Genomic DNA, 17,305 nt, shown 5'->3' on the forward strand with positions numbered 1-17,305 from the left:
AAGATAAAAGACTGAGGAATGTGCTTACCCAAAAAACGCCAAAAGATCGCTGTCAGTACAGACCAAGAGTAACCATCAGACTGGCTCAAAAAAGAAAATCACTCTTCGTCTTCTCGTTAAAAATATCAAACAAACAAAAAAGCAAAACAAACAAAAAAAAAAATCAATTAAAGCTCATATGTTGGACCAACAGATTATCCCAGTCAGCCAAGGCTCGCGCTTGAGCTCTCATGAGGGCGGTTTAATCCGAATCAGAGACGCATGTTGGCTCCCTTTACAATGTTCAGAATGCGCGCAGATGCGAGGACGAGAAGGAGGGGAGATGATAAACTTGAGGCTAATATAAAGAGGGAAAAATGAAGGGAGGCGTGCGGGGAGATGGAAGGGTCTTCATCAGTAAAGTCTGGAGCTAGTCACGGACGCCCTCCGCCGTGGCCGCAATGCCCAGCCATCTCCCGCGCGCACATGTGGCGCTCTCCAGCAGGCAGCGTCACTGACGCTAACAACGACACCTAGCTTCTATGGAGATTTAACAAGTATCCATGCGCCAGCACATCCGACCTGGGGGGCTTAACTCTAGAGCTATGTGCACACTCGCAGCCCTTCTCGCGGTCCCCGCGGTCCTAAACGCCTCCGCCGCTGCTCAAAAAGCGCGCGGGCGCCAAAGCGCGCAACCAGCATCCATTGTGTGAGAGAAATTAAGGCTTAAACCGTCGTCTGGCCGGGGGTCCCGTCCCGTGTGGCAGTTGGGGCTGATGAAAGTTGAAGGTGTCGAGACGCAAAATTCATCATCCACCTCTTCTTCCTCCTCCTCAGCGAGAGCACCGGTGGGCAGCTCTATAGTCTGCGCTTTGAATACGCGTACTGCCGCCCAATGGAAACAGTGGAGAAGGCATTCGGTTCAGGCGAGCACGCGAGCAGCCCTTAGTGCAGGTGAGAACGCTGCAGTCTGTCACAGTAGAAGTCAGAGTCTCTCTCTCGCTCTCTCTCTCTCTCACTCTCTCACTCTCTCACACACACAAAAAAAATAGGCTAAGAGTACTGTACCCTGCCAGGCTTTGTGACTTATACATTAACAGAAATCAGAAGGCCTTTTGGTGTGTAGCATTAAACCGGAACGAAAAATAGTGCAGGTAAGAGCGACGATATATATATCGTTAATTTAATTGAAGTTGACCATTTCTGAACTTTTGTGGGCCGGAAGACAGCCATTTAGAACCCATTTCACCCACACTAATCCTATTGCATTAAAGAATGAAAGATAATTCAAATAAAGGTTATTATATATTAATCAAGAAAAAATACACCCTTTAATACACTATTTTAAAACACAACAAATTAGATTTTTTATACACAAGGAAAACCTATATGCTACATGCATTTATATGCTATACTAACAAATATGAATAAAATGAAACAAAACAAATCACTAAAAATAAAAAATATGGCAGTAAAACAATATCATAGTAACATGATATACTCGCAGACCTCCTTGAGGCTTTGAAACCTTATGCAGCTGCTTACACCACTTAATGTAAGTAATGGACAGAGCAGCCAGCAACTTGAAAACACCAAAGTTATGTTCACAGGTACTGTAATGTGATGGTGTGTACTTTTAAGTACAATGACGTAGTGTCCAACAAGGCTGCAACTTGGAAACTGTGGTATCGAAATATCGGTATGTGTGGCTCTTGCTTTATTTCTGCAGAGCTGTGTTGGTCTGTCAGAGAGTCTCTGAATCTCACCTCTGTGAGGGGAATATTGATGAGGGGCTTCAGCATAGAAGAAAAGGCCCCTCAGAGCATGAGTCCTCCCTGTGTACCCTCTCTGTCACACAGGCCCAGGACAAACGTGGCACTTTAATGAATGGAAAAGGGACAAACAAGGCTTTGATTTGAGTCTGGCGGCTGTTGATTCTGAACCATCTCAAATGTAAAAAGTAAATAATCACAAGCAAATATGTCTAAACAAGTGTTCATTGCACACATGTAATCAAAGCTAAAAATTACAATAATAAAAATTGGTCACCTGAATGAAACACTTGGTCAACAGTGAATGGACAAAGCAGAGTACAAGCACAGAAGATTTATGGACACTAAAGATACAGATATATAAGATTCTAATACATAATTCTTTTAAAATGATATGGAACAACTATGCAAAAAAAAAAAAGAAAATCCAAGCTTTAATTCAAGTTCATTTATTTGGTGGGAAAAATCTCACATTAAGAAATAATTATTTTACATGAAATCATATGTGCCACTAGATTATTGGCACCCCTGGTGTTAATACTTTGTGCAACCCCCTATTGCTACCAAGAGAGCACTTAATCTTCTCATATAACATTTCACAAGATGGAAGAATACAGAAAGAGGGATCTTCCACCATTCCTCTTTGCACAGTCTTTTTAAATGGTCCAGTGCACTCCCTCTTTAGGTCACCCCACAGGTTTTCAATCGGGTTCAGGTCTGGGGACTGAGCTTCATTTTGTGTCTGGAGAACCGTTTTTGTGTAGATTTGGCCACATGTTTAGGTTAATTTTCTTGCTGAAAGACCCAGTGATGACCCATCTTCAGGTCAAGGTCAAGGTTCCCGGGGCCCTTGGAAGAGAAACGGGCCCACAGCATCACTGATCCTCACCGAGCATCATCCTCCCCCATCCTCATCTTTTGTGTTACGCAAGACCCACTTGGAGTGTTTGTTGCCAAAAAGCTCTATCTTGGTCTTATCTGACCAAAGCACACTGTCCCAGTTAAAGTCCCAGTACCACTTAGCGAACTCCAGACATGTACTTTTATACTTGTAGGCAAGAAAAGGCTTTTTCCATGCATGCCTCCCAAACAGCTTGTTGGCATATAGATAACGTCTGATTGTTGTTATGGATACTTTGTGACCCCAAGATGCTACTCTTTGATGCAATTCTCTAACAGTAAGCTTTGGAGAGCTTTTTACTTCTCTTACCATCTCTTCACTGTGCGTGGTGGCAAGTTAACCTGCATCCTCGTCCAGACTGGTTTGCCACTGTTCCAGTTGTTTAAACTTCCTGATGATTCCTCTGACTAGACATATGGGCAAGTGTAGGCGAGTAGCTATTTTATGAATTACTAATTAGAGATTCCTAGATTCTCTGGCCAACTTTATAAACTACAGTAGAAATGACAGAAATGCTTCAATTACATTTTTTTCTAGGAATTGTTAGGGGTGCCAATGATTGTGGAACAGGTGATTTTATTAAAAATAATTATTTCTTAGATTTTTAACAAATGTTTGAATTCACTTGAGTTAAAGGTTACATTTCTCAATTTTCAGTGTAAGATGATTATGCTTCTGCAATAAAAATGTAATTTATTTTAAGGCTTTTAACACAGAGTTTTTTTTTTTTGGTGAGCTGACAAACCATTTTTACAGTGAATCTATTTAATGTATTTAAATTTTGCCCATAATGTGCTGTGTGTGTAAGCCCTAATCTAATCACAATCATAGCAAGAAAAAGTAATGATAAGTAACAATGGCATAATCTATGCCCACAATACATAATAGGAAAGCAGTAAACAGGAAAAAAGAGCAGTAATATGTTTTTTTGCTGATGATTTCTTGCTGATAAATCCATTCAGTACCTCTGGAAATTTGTTGAAAACTCAATAATGCAAACAATAATTTAAAGATTCCAGGCCAGGCTCATATTAATGTATACATTTATTTCTTAAAATCCCTACATATATTATTCTCAACTTTACATAACCCCACTAGTACACCAATTTATTTAACCTGTGGATATCAAGATGTTAGTCTGATGGAAGAACACAACCCCCTAGGTGATTATGCAAAACAGCCCTCTTCTGTTTATCTGCATGGCACCAACTCTGTACCAGTAAAGAAACCAGCATACTATCTAATTATAGACAGCTCACTCCCTAGAGACTATCCCACATTTTTCTTGAGGATTGCAATACTGGTCTGTTTTACTGCTCAGGTGTGCTGATATGAGAGTCCATTTTGATTTTAACATGGGCATTAGACAGGTAGCAGGAGGGTGTGCAGCTGGTCTGACATGGTGGTGGGGGTCAGTCAGTCAGTAAGGACCCTGGCTGCAGCATTTTGAACTAGTTAAAGTTTATTGAGGTTCCTGCTGAAACAACCTGACATTAAAGTGTTGCAATAATCTAGCCTTGAGGTAATAAAAGTGTGTACTAGCTTTTCTGCATCCTGTAGAGATAAGACATTTCTTAGTTTGGCTAATGTTCCTAAGATGTAGAAAGGCTGACCTAGTAATATTAGCTATGTTGGTCAAATGACAAACCTGAATCGAATATGACAACAAGATTTTACCTGCTGGACCAAAAATGATGGAAAAATCAGTCTAACATTACATCTTTTGTCTTTTGGACCTAAAAGGAGAACCTATGTTTCGTTACTGTTAAGAAGAAGAAAGTTATGTGACATCCAGAGTTTTACATCCTTTATACAGTCCTTAATTTTCTTTCATCTAGATTTATTGTCAGGTTTGGCTGATATATAAGGTGTGTGTCATCTGCATTACAATAGAGTTAACACCATGTCTGCTTATAACTGCCCAGTGTTAACATGTACAATATGAATAATAGTGGTCCTAAATAGATCCTTGTGGAACTCCATATCTCACTTTTGTATATTTGAAAATAAATCTTTTACCTTCACGAACTGACAATGTTCGGTTAAATATTATTTGAACCATGATGGGGCTGTTCCTGTGATTCCAAATATGTTCTCTAACCTTTCTAAGAGAATAGTGTGATCTATTCTATCAAAGGCTACACTGAAGTCGAGTAGATAAGTAGCCTTGATCAGAGGCAAGAAGGAGATCGTTTGTTATCTTTATCTTTGTTATCTGTCTCAGTACTATGATGGGGTTTGAACCCAGATTGCAATTTCATATACATGTCATTCTTACTCAGGTATGAGCAGAGATGTTGTGTAAGTTTAAAATGGGTCTGTAATTTAACAGTACACTAGGCTCAATATTTGGTTTCTTAATCAAAGCGTTGGGGGTACATGGCCTAAGCTAAGGGACACATTTACTATTGTTAAAAGTTTATATATTGAATATATATATCATTTTATATATTGATTATAATTGGGAGTATTTCTTTTAGTATTTTTGAGGGAATTGGATTGAGTGTACAGGTTGTACAATTTGCTGAGGAAATATTTTTTTCTAGTTCTGGCTGTGGAAGTTGGTAGAAGGATTCAAGCTTTTGTCCTACAACTAAGTTTTTGCTCTAAATCAGCTGTACCAGGTGACAGCCATGTTTGATTTAAAAAGGAGGATTGGATTTGTTTTTTATATTTTCAATTTTATTATTAATAAAGTCCATAAAAACACTACTGGTTAAGGTAGCTGGAATCTGGGGTTGAGTATCTGCTTGACTTTTAATAAGTTTTAAAAACTTTAAAAAACTTTAAAAAGTACTCTGGGGTTGTTTTTGTTATTCTCGATCAGCAAGGACAAATATGCTGAGTGAGTTTTTATGAGTGCCTTTATATACTCAATAAGGCTGTCTTTTCAGGCAGAGTGGAACACCTCTAAGTTGGTCGTCCGCCATTTCTGTGCTGTTTTTTTAAAGGTACGGGTTTGGTCCCTGTACCATGCAAGCTTTTTTTTGCCTTGTCATTTTACATTTAAGTGGTGCTACCTTGTCTAAGATGGATCAGAGGGTATTTTCCAAGACCATTAGTTAACAGTTCGCTAATCTATCTTTTCTTCATCTATCTATCTATCTATCTATCTATCTATCTCACTATGTGTTTCTTTGATGTGTTAAACGAGTACAGTTCAAAAGTATTCACCCCCCCTTAGCTTTTTACCTACACATCACAGCCTGTATAAAGATTTTTAGTCTGAATTATAAGTGATTCATCTGCCCAAAATAGTCTAAGTTGGTGAAGTGAAATGAAAAAAATATATAAAAAAAACATTTTGTGGAAATTAAAAAACTGAAAATTGGCATTTGCATATGTATTCACCCCCTTTACTATGAAGCAACCAATTACCTTCAGATGTCACAAGCCTTCTGAAATGAAGTCCACCTGTGTGCAATCAAAAGTGTTGCATGATCTGTCAGTATATACACATCTTTTCTGAATGCCTCAAAAGGCTGCAACACCATTAAGCAAGAAGCACCACTGGTCAGAGATTTGGATATTTTTTTTAACCCAACCCCGACTTGTGCTTCTCTACAACTTTGTCCATGACTTGTTTGAAGATTTTCTTGGTCTTTATGGTGTTGTTTGGTTATTCCCTGGAGCACCATCAAATGGAAAGGACATGGTACCACAACAAACCTGCCAAGAGAGGGCCACACACCAAAACTCTCAGACTGGGTAAGGAGGGAATTAATCAGAGAGGCAGCACAGACACCAAAGGTAACCCTGAAGGAGCTGCAGAGTTCCCAAGCAGAGACTGTGGTATCTGTCTATTTAAGCCGTACACTCCATAGAGCTGGGCTTATCGACAAAACAAAAGAGATCATTGTTGAATTTAGGAGGAAGAATACAGTACACCTGTCGTTTACAGTCCATGACAATGCTGTGGAGTCGGAGATGCACAAAAAGTTTCTGTGCACATCACAGATGACACAGCAGTGTCTTCACTCCCTGAGACAGATGAGGAGAGCAAACCTCCCACCTCCAATCCTCACAACTTTCTACAGAGGCACTATTGAGAGCATCCTCACCAGCAGCCTCCAAATCTGGTATGGCTCCTGCACCACCTCAGACCAGAAAGCTCTCCAGAGAGTGGTGAGGATGGCAGGGATAATAATCAGATCCTTACTTACATCCATTCAAGATCTGTACCAGTCATGCTGCCTCAGCAGAGCCCTCAGGATAGTCAGACCCACCCTGCCCATGAACTGTTCAGCCCTCTGCCTTCTGGCAAAGGCTACTGCTGTGTAAGACTGCCAGATTCAACAAGAGCTTTGTCCCACAAGCCATAAAATAACTTATCACAAAAACATACACAAAAAAGTGCAATAATCACTGTACAAGTGCAATCTTAGTATGTGCAATAATTATTGATTAACTGTATTATTATTTATTTTATATTTTTATGTTCACTTTGACTTTATGGAAGAGTGTCCAGAAAAAAAAGACTTTACTTACAGACAAAAATAGGAAGGCTCATTTTGAGTTTGCCAAAAGGCATGAGGGATACTCCCAAAATGTATGGAGGAAGGTGCTCTGGTCAGTTGAGGCCAAAATTTTACTTTTCGGCCACCAAGGAAAACGCTATGTCTGGTACAAAACCAACACATCTCATCACCCCAAGAACACCATCCCCACAGGGAAACATTGGTGGAAGAAGCATGCTGTGAGGATGTTCTTCAGCAGCAGGGACTGGGAAACCTCTCAGAGTTGAGAGAAAGATGGATGGTGCCAAATACAGGGATATTCTTGAACAAAACATGTTTCGGACTGTCAGTGATTTGAGACTGGGACGGAGGTTCACCTTCCAACAGGACAATGACCCAAAGCATACTGCTAAGGCAACCCTTATGTTGTTTAAGGGGAAACATGTAAATGTATTGGATTGGCCTAGTCAAAGCCCAGACCTTAATCCAACTGAGAATCTCTGGTCAGACTTGAAGATTACTGATATGTGACCAGTCCAACCTTCTCTTTCACTACTTAAGGCCCCTACCAGGAGGCCAGGAATTTACAGGTAACCTCTCTCTAAATTACTGCAAGACCAAGGAGCTAGTAGTGGACCTCAGGAAGCAAAAAGTCACACCCCAATTGGACCCCTGTGGAGAGACTCAGCAGCTTTAAGTTCTTTGGTGTTCACACCAACTTACATGGACAGAACGCACCATGCAGTTGGTAAGAAGGCACAACAGCACCTAAACCACCTGAGGAGGTTTGGTCTGAATCCCTGCATCCTCAGGACATTCTACACACTGTGGAGAGTATTCTGACGGGCTGTATCACCATCTGCTACGGGAGTGCACTGCTCTTGAGCAGACAGCTCTGCAGAGGGTGGTGCACACAGCCTAGCACATCATCGAGGTTCATCTTCCAAAGCTTTTGGATTTATACACCAGCCACTGAGAATGTCAAAGAGACCTATTAAGGACTCCACTCACCCAAGCCACTCTCTGTTCTCACATCTGCCCAGCAGCAGGAAGTACAGAAATATGAGGACCAGAACCAGCCGGTTCCAAGACAGCTTCTATCCCCAAGCAATTAGGCTGCTAAACAGCAAGTAGTGCAGTAAATCTCTAGTACAAAGCCAAATAGATCTTGTACAAAGTTATCCCACCAGTCTCATCACACAGGATATCCCATCACACCTCCACCCATACAGACGCACCCTGCAGACTGTACCCTTTACTGGAACTGCAACCTCTGTTCACACTGCACCCACCAAAGACTTCTTCCCTCTCACTGGGGTTCACAGTAATATGTAAATAGTAATGTAATAGTAAACATTTCAGATATATAATGTACCTGCAATAATGTATGTATGGAATATGTATTGTGTAAGTTAATGTGTATATATTCTGTATGTCTTATTTTGTATGCATATTTTTTAATACCATGGAGGACTATGCATCTAAGTTATTCACTCACCTTTACATTTGTGTTCATGTGATGTAAACCTGATAATGATAAAACCTTGATTTTGTAATCTCATTTGCTTCAGCTTCATTCTTTCTCTGTGAGATTTACACATTTTACAGGTGGATTGGTTGTAGGAGAAGGCATACTCTTTAAATCTTTAATAGTCAACTGGTTTTGAAGTGACATATAAAACCTTGTCTGAAACCTAGCCAAACCCATGGTGCCATCTTTGAAGCATTTTCTAAGACGAATATCTGCAATCATAGATTTACATCTGTGTTATTTAATGTGAATAACCTGTGAAGAACCTAATTTTATTTGGAATAACATGTCTGATCTGCGGTGGCTTGACTTAAAGTATCTGTTGCTAATGTCCAGATTTTACAGGGTACCTTTGTAGGTCATGAAGAGTTCATTCCTTGTTGAGTCAGAACTGTTTTGTTGGCATGATAAAGACCAACAGCATTTTAGACATGTGATCATTATGTTTAAATTTATGTATAAAAAATTTCAAAATGTTACACTTGTTTTTCTATTCACAAAACATAACAAAAACATCCAAATGCATACATATCATACATTGCTATGATATTACGATACATCTACATATTCATTTCTTGGTTACACCTCTACTTCCTTAGTTTTAGAGCACTGCAATGTCAAGTCTACAAATTGGTTCACTATAAAACTTAAAACATATGCCATTGAGATTTGGTATATTCCTATAAAAACATTAAAAGTGTTAATAACTTTGTAAGTAACTATTGTGCATTGTCAGCATATCAGCCAAAACAGAGCACACAGTAGTTTGAGGTGATGTAGGTCTTCTTAATTATGCCAGCTTTCTTTGTTTCCATAAAACACACAGTAATGACATTTAACTTAGATTGGTCATCTTCTCTGCATATAAATAACGATCAGATATACCCTCATTATCCAGTTTATTAGAAAGACACACCTTATATTAGTATTAAACTGATACTAAATTTATATTAAGTCTAGTCTCCAGGCACCACTGTTGCAATCAGTCCTAAACTTGTGCTGTGTGCAAGCTGACCTCTTTTCATGACTGCTTTGTTCATTCCAGAAGGTGTTAGATTTTTGTACATGTATAGATTATATTAAATTATGGACATATCCATAAAGCTGTACCATGGAACTGTTTGGAGTTTTTGGCACGTTTTACAGGTGGCTGGGTTTTAGAAAAAGGCGTACTCTTTGAATCTTTATTGGTCGATTAATTTTGGAGTGGCAGTCAATCTGAAGCCTAGCCATGTCTATGGCACCATCTTTGAAGCATTTTCTAACAGGGCAGAATGCATTTAAAATTTGACAACAGTATTGTGACTAATTGCTTTGCAAATTGTTTGTAGATGCAGTCACTCATAGCTCTTGCCTACTTAAGTGCTTCTGATCTACTGATTGAATAGAAATGTAATGTAAAGGGTTAATTTACTTTCCTCATTTCCTTTCTGGTATGTTATCAGGATAAATTAACCAAAAGAGTTCATTTAACATAAACTATAAACTAAAACTAAACAAAAAATACATCTAAATCTATTACATCGATTGTCTACATATATTCACTCAACTCTAGTTGATCTACAAATGAAATTGAGATGTGATGACAATAAGATCTCAGAAATTCAACAAGTATTCATTGCATCTGCTGAAATCACTCCACATGTTTCCTGTATAGTGCAAAAAGCAGCTAGTTCTTACCTTACAAGTGTGGTACGGCCGATCAGCGCCATTAAGAAAAAGGGGTTATTGTCACCACCTGGTGGGACTGAGACATTCTGTGAGCAGTTCTGATTTATCACTTTGCTTTATTTATTTATTCATTTTATTTTTATTGTCTTTATGTACTTTGCATGGGCAAGTAGAAAGACAATTTGTAGTATTTATACACAGTTGTAGATAAATAGTTGTTAACATTGCATGTTCTACTGGACTATAAAAGCTCCAAGGTCACCAGTAACTTCCACTTCCGCTTTTGACAAAGGGGGAGTCACTCTGTGTCTGCATTGTCGTCGCTGCTGAGGGAGCTGAGTCGAGTGTCGTATAACTGAATCAGAAGTGAATCGTTTTAGGCTTCCAGCCTTGCTTAATTGTTAATCGAGTTACGAGGCACATGGTTGTAACCAACTCCGCCGTCAAGGCCTACAACTGACCGCAGTTTCCAGACATTATTGTCCACCCTTGGTTAAGTGCACTTTGCAGAAGTTAGTGGAGCCAGGCCTGATTGCCTATAGGCATTTTTTTGGATTTTGGTAGCGATGTGTAATTATCCCCAGCCACCTGTGTTGTGTGTACAGTGTTAGATTTTTGTATATTTGACCACAAGATTGTTGCTAAGTTCCAGCAGTAGTAAAGAAGGTGGTAGAGCCTGTTTAGCTATTTTAAAGCAGAGTCCCATTGTTGATGGACATGTTTAAGGCTATTTCTCATGGAATATTACTTGGTGATCCCTACCGGTTTTAAGCAATAGGGTGACTGTTTAGTATCCTGACCTATGTATTTTGTTTGTGTGGGTACCTTGTCTCTTTATTTTAATTAAAGGTTTGTTTGGTGGTTTATTTCTTTTTGTTTTTTATATTTTGGGTTGATAGTATCTGTGTTTCTCCCTTTTTTTGTCTTTTGTGGTTCAGTTGTCCTGCTTTGGGGTTAGTGCTGCAGAACACTTTCCATGCTCTGTTGGGACTTTGTTTATGACCTTCATGATTTCTTTGATTATGACCTTTCATGATAGTGGTGATTGTCTAAGCAGACATAGTCCCTCTCTTTTAAATATAAAACTAAGACTTATTAGTGCTTTGTTTTTTGTTGTTGTTTTTTTGTTATTTTATGCCTTGTTGAATAAATATATAAATATATTACTTAAACAGCCTTACAACTCTTTTTCATTTGAGAAACCATGCAGGGATCCCCTACCCTTTATAAAATTGGGGTGGTGTAGTCTCATTCTATGTGGCGGGTGTGATAGTCCCTCTCTTACCCCATAGTAGGGCACTGCATCCCCACGCTACACAAGTATCAAGCTTAGCTGTGCAAAAGCTTAGGTCTTCCACTTCTCAATCTATATGTATTTTGTTTTGCTTTGGATTTCACTGTTTTCACATTTTGTACTGGTTAGGAGAATCTGCTAAATGACTACATTCATTTCAACTTTATTGTCATTATACTAATACAGAGTTGTACAGAAAAACAAAACAGGCTAAATCTCCAATGTAGAAAAGGTAGTGCATGATACAGTAGTGCAAGGACAATAGACCAAACCTGAGACAGGTTGAATAGAGACAACATAATACAAAATGTTACTATACTATACTAATAGTAAAGTGAATTCAATATTTAGAGCAGTGGTGATGTTGCTGATTATCGTTGTGTTGTCGGCAAATTCATAATGGTCATGGAGCTGTGTTTTGTGATGGGACGGTAGTCATTCAAGCAAGAGATGGTGGGTTTCTTTAGAACTGAGATGATGGTTGAAGCTTTACGGCAGGCAGGAATGGTAGACTGTGCCATGGAGATGTTAAATATGTCTGTAAAGGTGGCAGCCAGTTGGTTGGCAAATGCTTTTAGGACTCTACCTGGGATACCAGCATCGAGTTCCTCACTGTTGCGAGATTTGAAGACAGTATCACATTATTTCATTGTTCATCCATGGTTTTTGGTTTGGAAGTGTGCAAATTAGCTTTGTTTCAGTCACATCATCCATACACTTCTTGATGAACCCAGTTACAGATGTTGCATATACTGTACATTTACCTCAACGAGAGTCACTGGTGGCTGCTGTTTTAAACATGTCCCTGTCAACGCACTCAAAGCAGTCTTGTAACGCTGATTTAGCTTTTAGCAGATGCTGGTATATGGGATTCATCTGTAGAGAGATGCAGTCACTCTTACCAAAACTCTTACAGCACTGGCATTTTTAAGTACATGTGGATCATGATGAAACTGAACAACAGTTTTCACCAGTTTATTTCTAAAATGTGCATGCTCAGGGCTAGAAACAAAGTTTCTTTAGGCAATACATTGGGCTGCCGGCGCCACCTGCTGGTTGAATTGCAGAATAGTGTATAAGTTATGTGTGACTGCTACTGCCACCTAGTCTTTTACCTGCTACCTAGTTCTGAAGAATATTGTAGAAAGTTCCAGTAAGACAGGCAATGGTTGTCCAAGAGGTTTGTTTCCACATAGTGATGCCTCCTTTAATATCACAATGTCTGTAAGCAGATACAGTGTGTGTGTCCATGGTTTCCCTTTGAAAATACCCCAGATGAATTGTCCACTGGGCTATCTGCTTGCTTTTAACCAAATACTTTAGAAAAGTGACCAATTTGATGACAGTAATGACACTGTTTCTTCTGATTAAAGAAACACTTATTTGCATCTCTGTGAGGACGTGGATTGATGCTGGAACATGGCATGGTTCTAGATTAACGTCCAATTAGTTAATTTATAATGTTGCCCCAATTAGTTTGCCGCCAGTTTGGAACATCAGTCACCAGACCTTGTCTAAAATCTGTTTATTGTGACTCAACCAGCTGTCCAAAATGGGGGCCATCAGTTGTATTGTCAATGTTATCAGCACTATATTCATTTATACATGAGTGACGCATGAATGGCTTAAACCTCCCACAGAAGTCTGTGTCTACATTTGGAAATCTATACCAGTCAGTATGGCATATACAGCTAATCCAGTCACTGAAAGCTTTCTACCCTCCTTCAAGGTCCTGGCCTTTTTTACATATAGCATTCAACTTTTTAGCAAGCTGTCTGCCGTCTGTCATGTAAAGTACCTGGCTTGCTATGGTTACGGCATCATTGGGGAGAGTACAGATATGCATGTTCTTATGCATGAGGTCAATAAAGTCAACTCCTTGGACAGTGTATACAAAGCAGCTGCATCTAAAATTATGTGACCAGTTTCTACTTTGGTTTCCATTCCTCAATTTCCATTATTAAGTACCTCGAATATGCAGTGGTTACTGGTCTCATCTGAACTCTGTGCATGCCAGTCAAGTCCTTCTACACCAAACTCGCTCCCCCATGTCTTTATAGACCTTGCTTTGTGCACTCTTGGTACCAAATCTCTTGGTATGCTAAAGCATTAAGAGTTTCTTTACCTGGAACAAAAGGGTCAAACCCAACTCCTGAAAAACAAGCCCAGACCATAATCCCCCTCATCAGACTTTACACTTGGCACAATGCAGTCAGACAAGTACCATTCTCCTGGCAACCACCAAATCCAGCCTTTCATCGGATTGCCAGACGAAGTAACGTGATCCGTCACTCCAGAGAACATGTCTCCACAGTTCAGAGAGGATCCCATTACTGACTCCTATCTTAACCAGCCAAAACATACTTTAGGTTCAACCTGGGCGGTAGGCCAGGTTCACTTTGGAATATTTAGTTATGAGGAAATTTCACAACTGGTTGCACGGGTTGCATCCTATCACAGTACCACAATGAGCTCCTGAGAGGGACCCATTCTTTCACATATATGTGGATATTTAGATGCAGTGCCTATGTGCTTGGTTTTATACAGCTGTGGCCATGAAATTGATTCAATTCAATTATTTGGATGGGTGAGTGAATACTTTTGGCAATATAGATTGTCTATATATGTTGTACAGTGTTTTACACAGTGCTAAGCTACTTCTTGCCTCCCACACATTTTACCAGACAGAAATCCATGCAGACAGTTGTTATAGGTGTTATGGTATTTTATGATACAGAATATCGGTATTTTTGTTTTTATTGCAAATTTAAATTCCACAGTGAACTCTGCTGTTAATGATATTATGTAATTTGGAAATTTATACAGTACATTCTGTATAAATCTGTCAGGTGAAGATCACCTTTCTAGTCTCCCATCTCGTGGGTAAAGATCTGGATTGGGCCACTGACACTTGGAAGGACCTTAGCAAAAAGCCCTCGGAGTACTTTGAACATTTCAAGGCGGTGTTCCAACACCCCCGAGAAGGGCTCATGCAGGGCGACCACCTGCTGCAGATGGAGCAGGGCAACTGATCGGCAGCTCACTATGCGCTGGAGTTCCACAGCCTAGCCGCGCGTAGTGTCAGGCCACCGCCCACAGGCCCATATAAGGACTTCATGTTCATTTCTGTTGATTCATGTTCCATTGTGTTGATTCACGATTCATTGTCTGTTCATGTGTTTCACCTGGGACTGGGAGTACTTAGGAGGGTTACCCCCTTTGTTCACAGCCTTGAATTGACTCCGTTGGGATCTCTGAGATTCCTCACACGTTACCGGCATGTTCAGGTCAGCTCAAGGTATAAAAGAACGTTATATTGGGAAATGTTAAATAATATTATTTTATTTTACCATGCTGCAGTCTATTCAGTGCCATCATACAGTGGGGAAAAAAGTATTTAGTCCAATAGTGTACCAATTGTGCAAGTTCTCCCACTTAAAAACATGAGAGAGGCCTGTAATTGACATCATAGGTAGACCTCAACTATGAGAGACAAAATGAGAAAAAAAATTCTGAAAATCACATTGTCTGATTTTTAAAGAATTTACTTGCAAATAATGGTGGAAAATAAGTATTTGGTCACCTACAAACAAGCAAGATTTCTGGCTGTCACAGACCTGTAACTTCTTCTTTTCTCTGTCCTCCACTCATTACCTGTATAAATGGCACCTGTTTAAACTCGTTAACAGTATAAAAGACACCTGCCCACAACCTCAAACAGTCACACTCCAAACTCCACTGTGGTGAAGACCAAAGAGCTGTCAAAGAACACTAGAAACAAAATTGTAGACCTGCACCAGGCTGGGAAGACTGAATCTGCAATAGGCAAGCAGCTTGGTGTAAAGAAATGTACTGTAGGAGCAATAATCAGAAAATGGGAGACCTACAAGACCACTGCTAATCTCCCTCGACCAGGGGCTCTATGCAAGATCTCAGCCCGTGGGGTCAAAATGATCACAAGAACGGTGAGCAAAAATCCCAGAACCACACGGGGGGGACCTAGTGAATGACCTTCAGAAAGCTGGAACCAACGTTACAAAGGCTACCGTCAGTAACACACTATGCTGCCAGGGACGTGTGCCAGACGTGTTCCCCTGGTTAAGCCAGTACATATACGGGCACGTCTGAAGTTTGCTAGAGAACATTTGGATGTTCCGGAAGAGTATTGGGAGAATGCCTTATGGTCAGATGAAACCAAAGTAGAACTGTTTGGTACAAACACAACTCATTGTGTTTGGAGGAGAGTGAATGCTGAGTTGCATCCAAAGAACACCATACCAACTGTGAAGCATGGGGGTGGCAACATCATCCCTGCAAAGGGACTAGGACAACTGGTCCGTGTACATGAAAGAATGAATGGGGCCATGTATTGTGAGATTTTGAGTGCAAACCTCCTTCCATCAGCAAGGGCATTGAAGATGAAACGTGGCTGGGTCTTTCAGCATGACAATGATCCCAAGCACACTGCCAGGGCAACAAAGGAGTGGCTTCGTAAGAAGCATATCAAGGTCCTGGAGTGGCCTAGCCAGTCTCCAGATCTCAACTCCATAGAAAACCTTTGGAGGGAGTTGAAAGTCCATGTTGCCCGCCGACAGCTCCAAAACAACACTGCTCTAGAGGAGATCTGCATGGAGGAATGGGCCAAGATACCAGCAACAGTGTGTGCCAACCTTGTGAAGACTTACAGAAAACATTTGACCTCTGTCATTGCCAACAAAGGATATATAACAAAGTCCGTGGCCCACAGGCCCATATAAGGACCTCCTGGTTGTTTGTGTTGATTCCTGTTCGTTTGTGTTCATCACTGTTCATGAGTTGCACCTGGGACTGGGAGCGTTTAAGGAGCTCCATAAAGGCCACTCCTTGCCGTGAATTGAATCTCTTTGGAATCTCATTGACTCTCCGTGATTCCCCACGCGTTGGTGGCGTGTTCAGATTGGCAAGAGTTCTGTTCGTAGTCAAGAGATCACAATCTGGTTCAAGAGGCAAGCATGTTACGTTTGCTTCCTGCTCATGCTCCGGCACGAGGCATTCGCTGCTTACTCAGGTTTGGCTTGTCTCATCTTCTAGTCAGGCAGCTGGCTCCCCTGCTACCCCTGTTTGTTCACAGAGGGCAGCTCTGCATCTAGTTTGTAGTTGCTCCTGTTGACTAAGCTAGGCAGACTTGGCTCATTCGTCTAGATGTTGGACTTGGCTGATTTTTCCATTATTCCTGGTCCAGCAGCTAAAAGTTGTGGCGTGTTCTGTCAGGCGTCATATTCAATTCAGATCTATCATTTGAGCAACATATAGCTAATATTAGTAGGACAGCCTTTTTATTTTAGGAACATTGCCAAACGAAGATATCTCTACAGGATGCATAAAAGCTAGTACACAATTTTATTACCTCAAAGCTAGGTTGTTGTAATGTCAGGTTGTTCCAGCAAGAACCTCAATCAACTTCAACTAGTTCAAAATGCTGCAGCCAGGGTCCTTATTAAACTAGGAAATTTGACCATATATCCGCCCAGTTCTATCAGCACTGCACTGGTTCCCAGTTAAATTCTGTATTGACTGCAAAATTCTTCTATTAACCCCCCTGTTATGTTCATTTGTCAGGAACAGCAATCAACTTGACCCGGTGCATGTTTAATTATCCAAAAGATGTCTAAAAACCAAACAAATCCTAACAAGCAGTGTGAATATTTCAACTAACTCAAT

General features: G+C 40.3%; 1 protein-coding gene across 4 annotated transcripts in view; it reads right to left on the minus strand.

Moving 5' to 3' along the window:
* Positions 1-834, minus strand: part of LOC140547794 (interleukin-1 receptor accessory protein-like 1-B) — a 327,860-nt gene extending 327,026 nt beyond the window's left edge. For all 4 annotated transcript variants that reach the window (XM_072670986.1, XM_072670984.1, XM_072670985.1 and 1 more), the window contains exon 1: positions 29-834. The gene's annotated coding sequence lies outside the window, so the exon portion shown is untranslated. The remainder of the gene's footprint in view (positions 1-28) is intronic.
* Positions 835-17,305: the final 16,471 nt, after the last annotated feature.

This window comes from Salminus brasiliensis, chromosome 25, assembly GCF_030463535.1.
Source record: "Salminus brasiliensis chromosome 25, fSalBra1.hap2, whole genome shotgun sequence".
Lineage (NCBI taxonomy): Eukaryota > Metazoa > Chordata > Actinopteri > Characiformes > Bryconidae > Salminus > Salminus brasiliensis.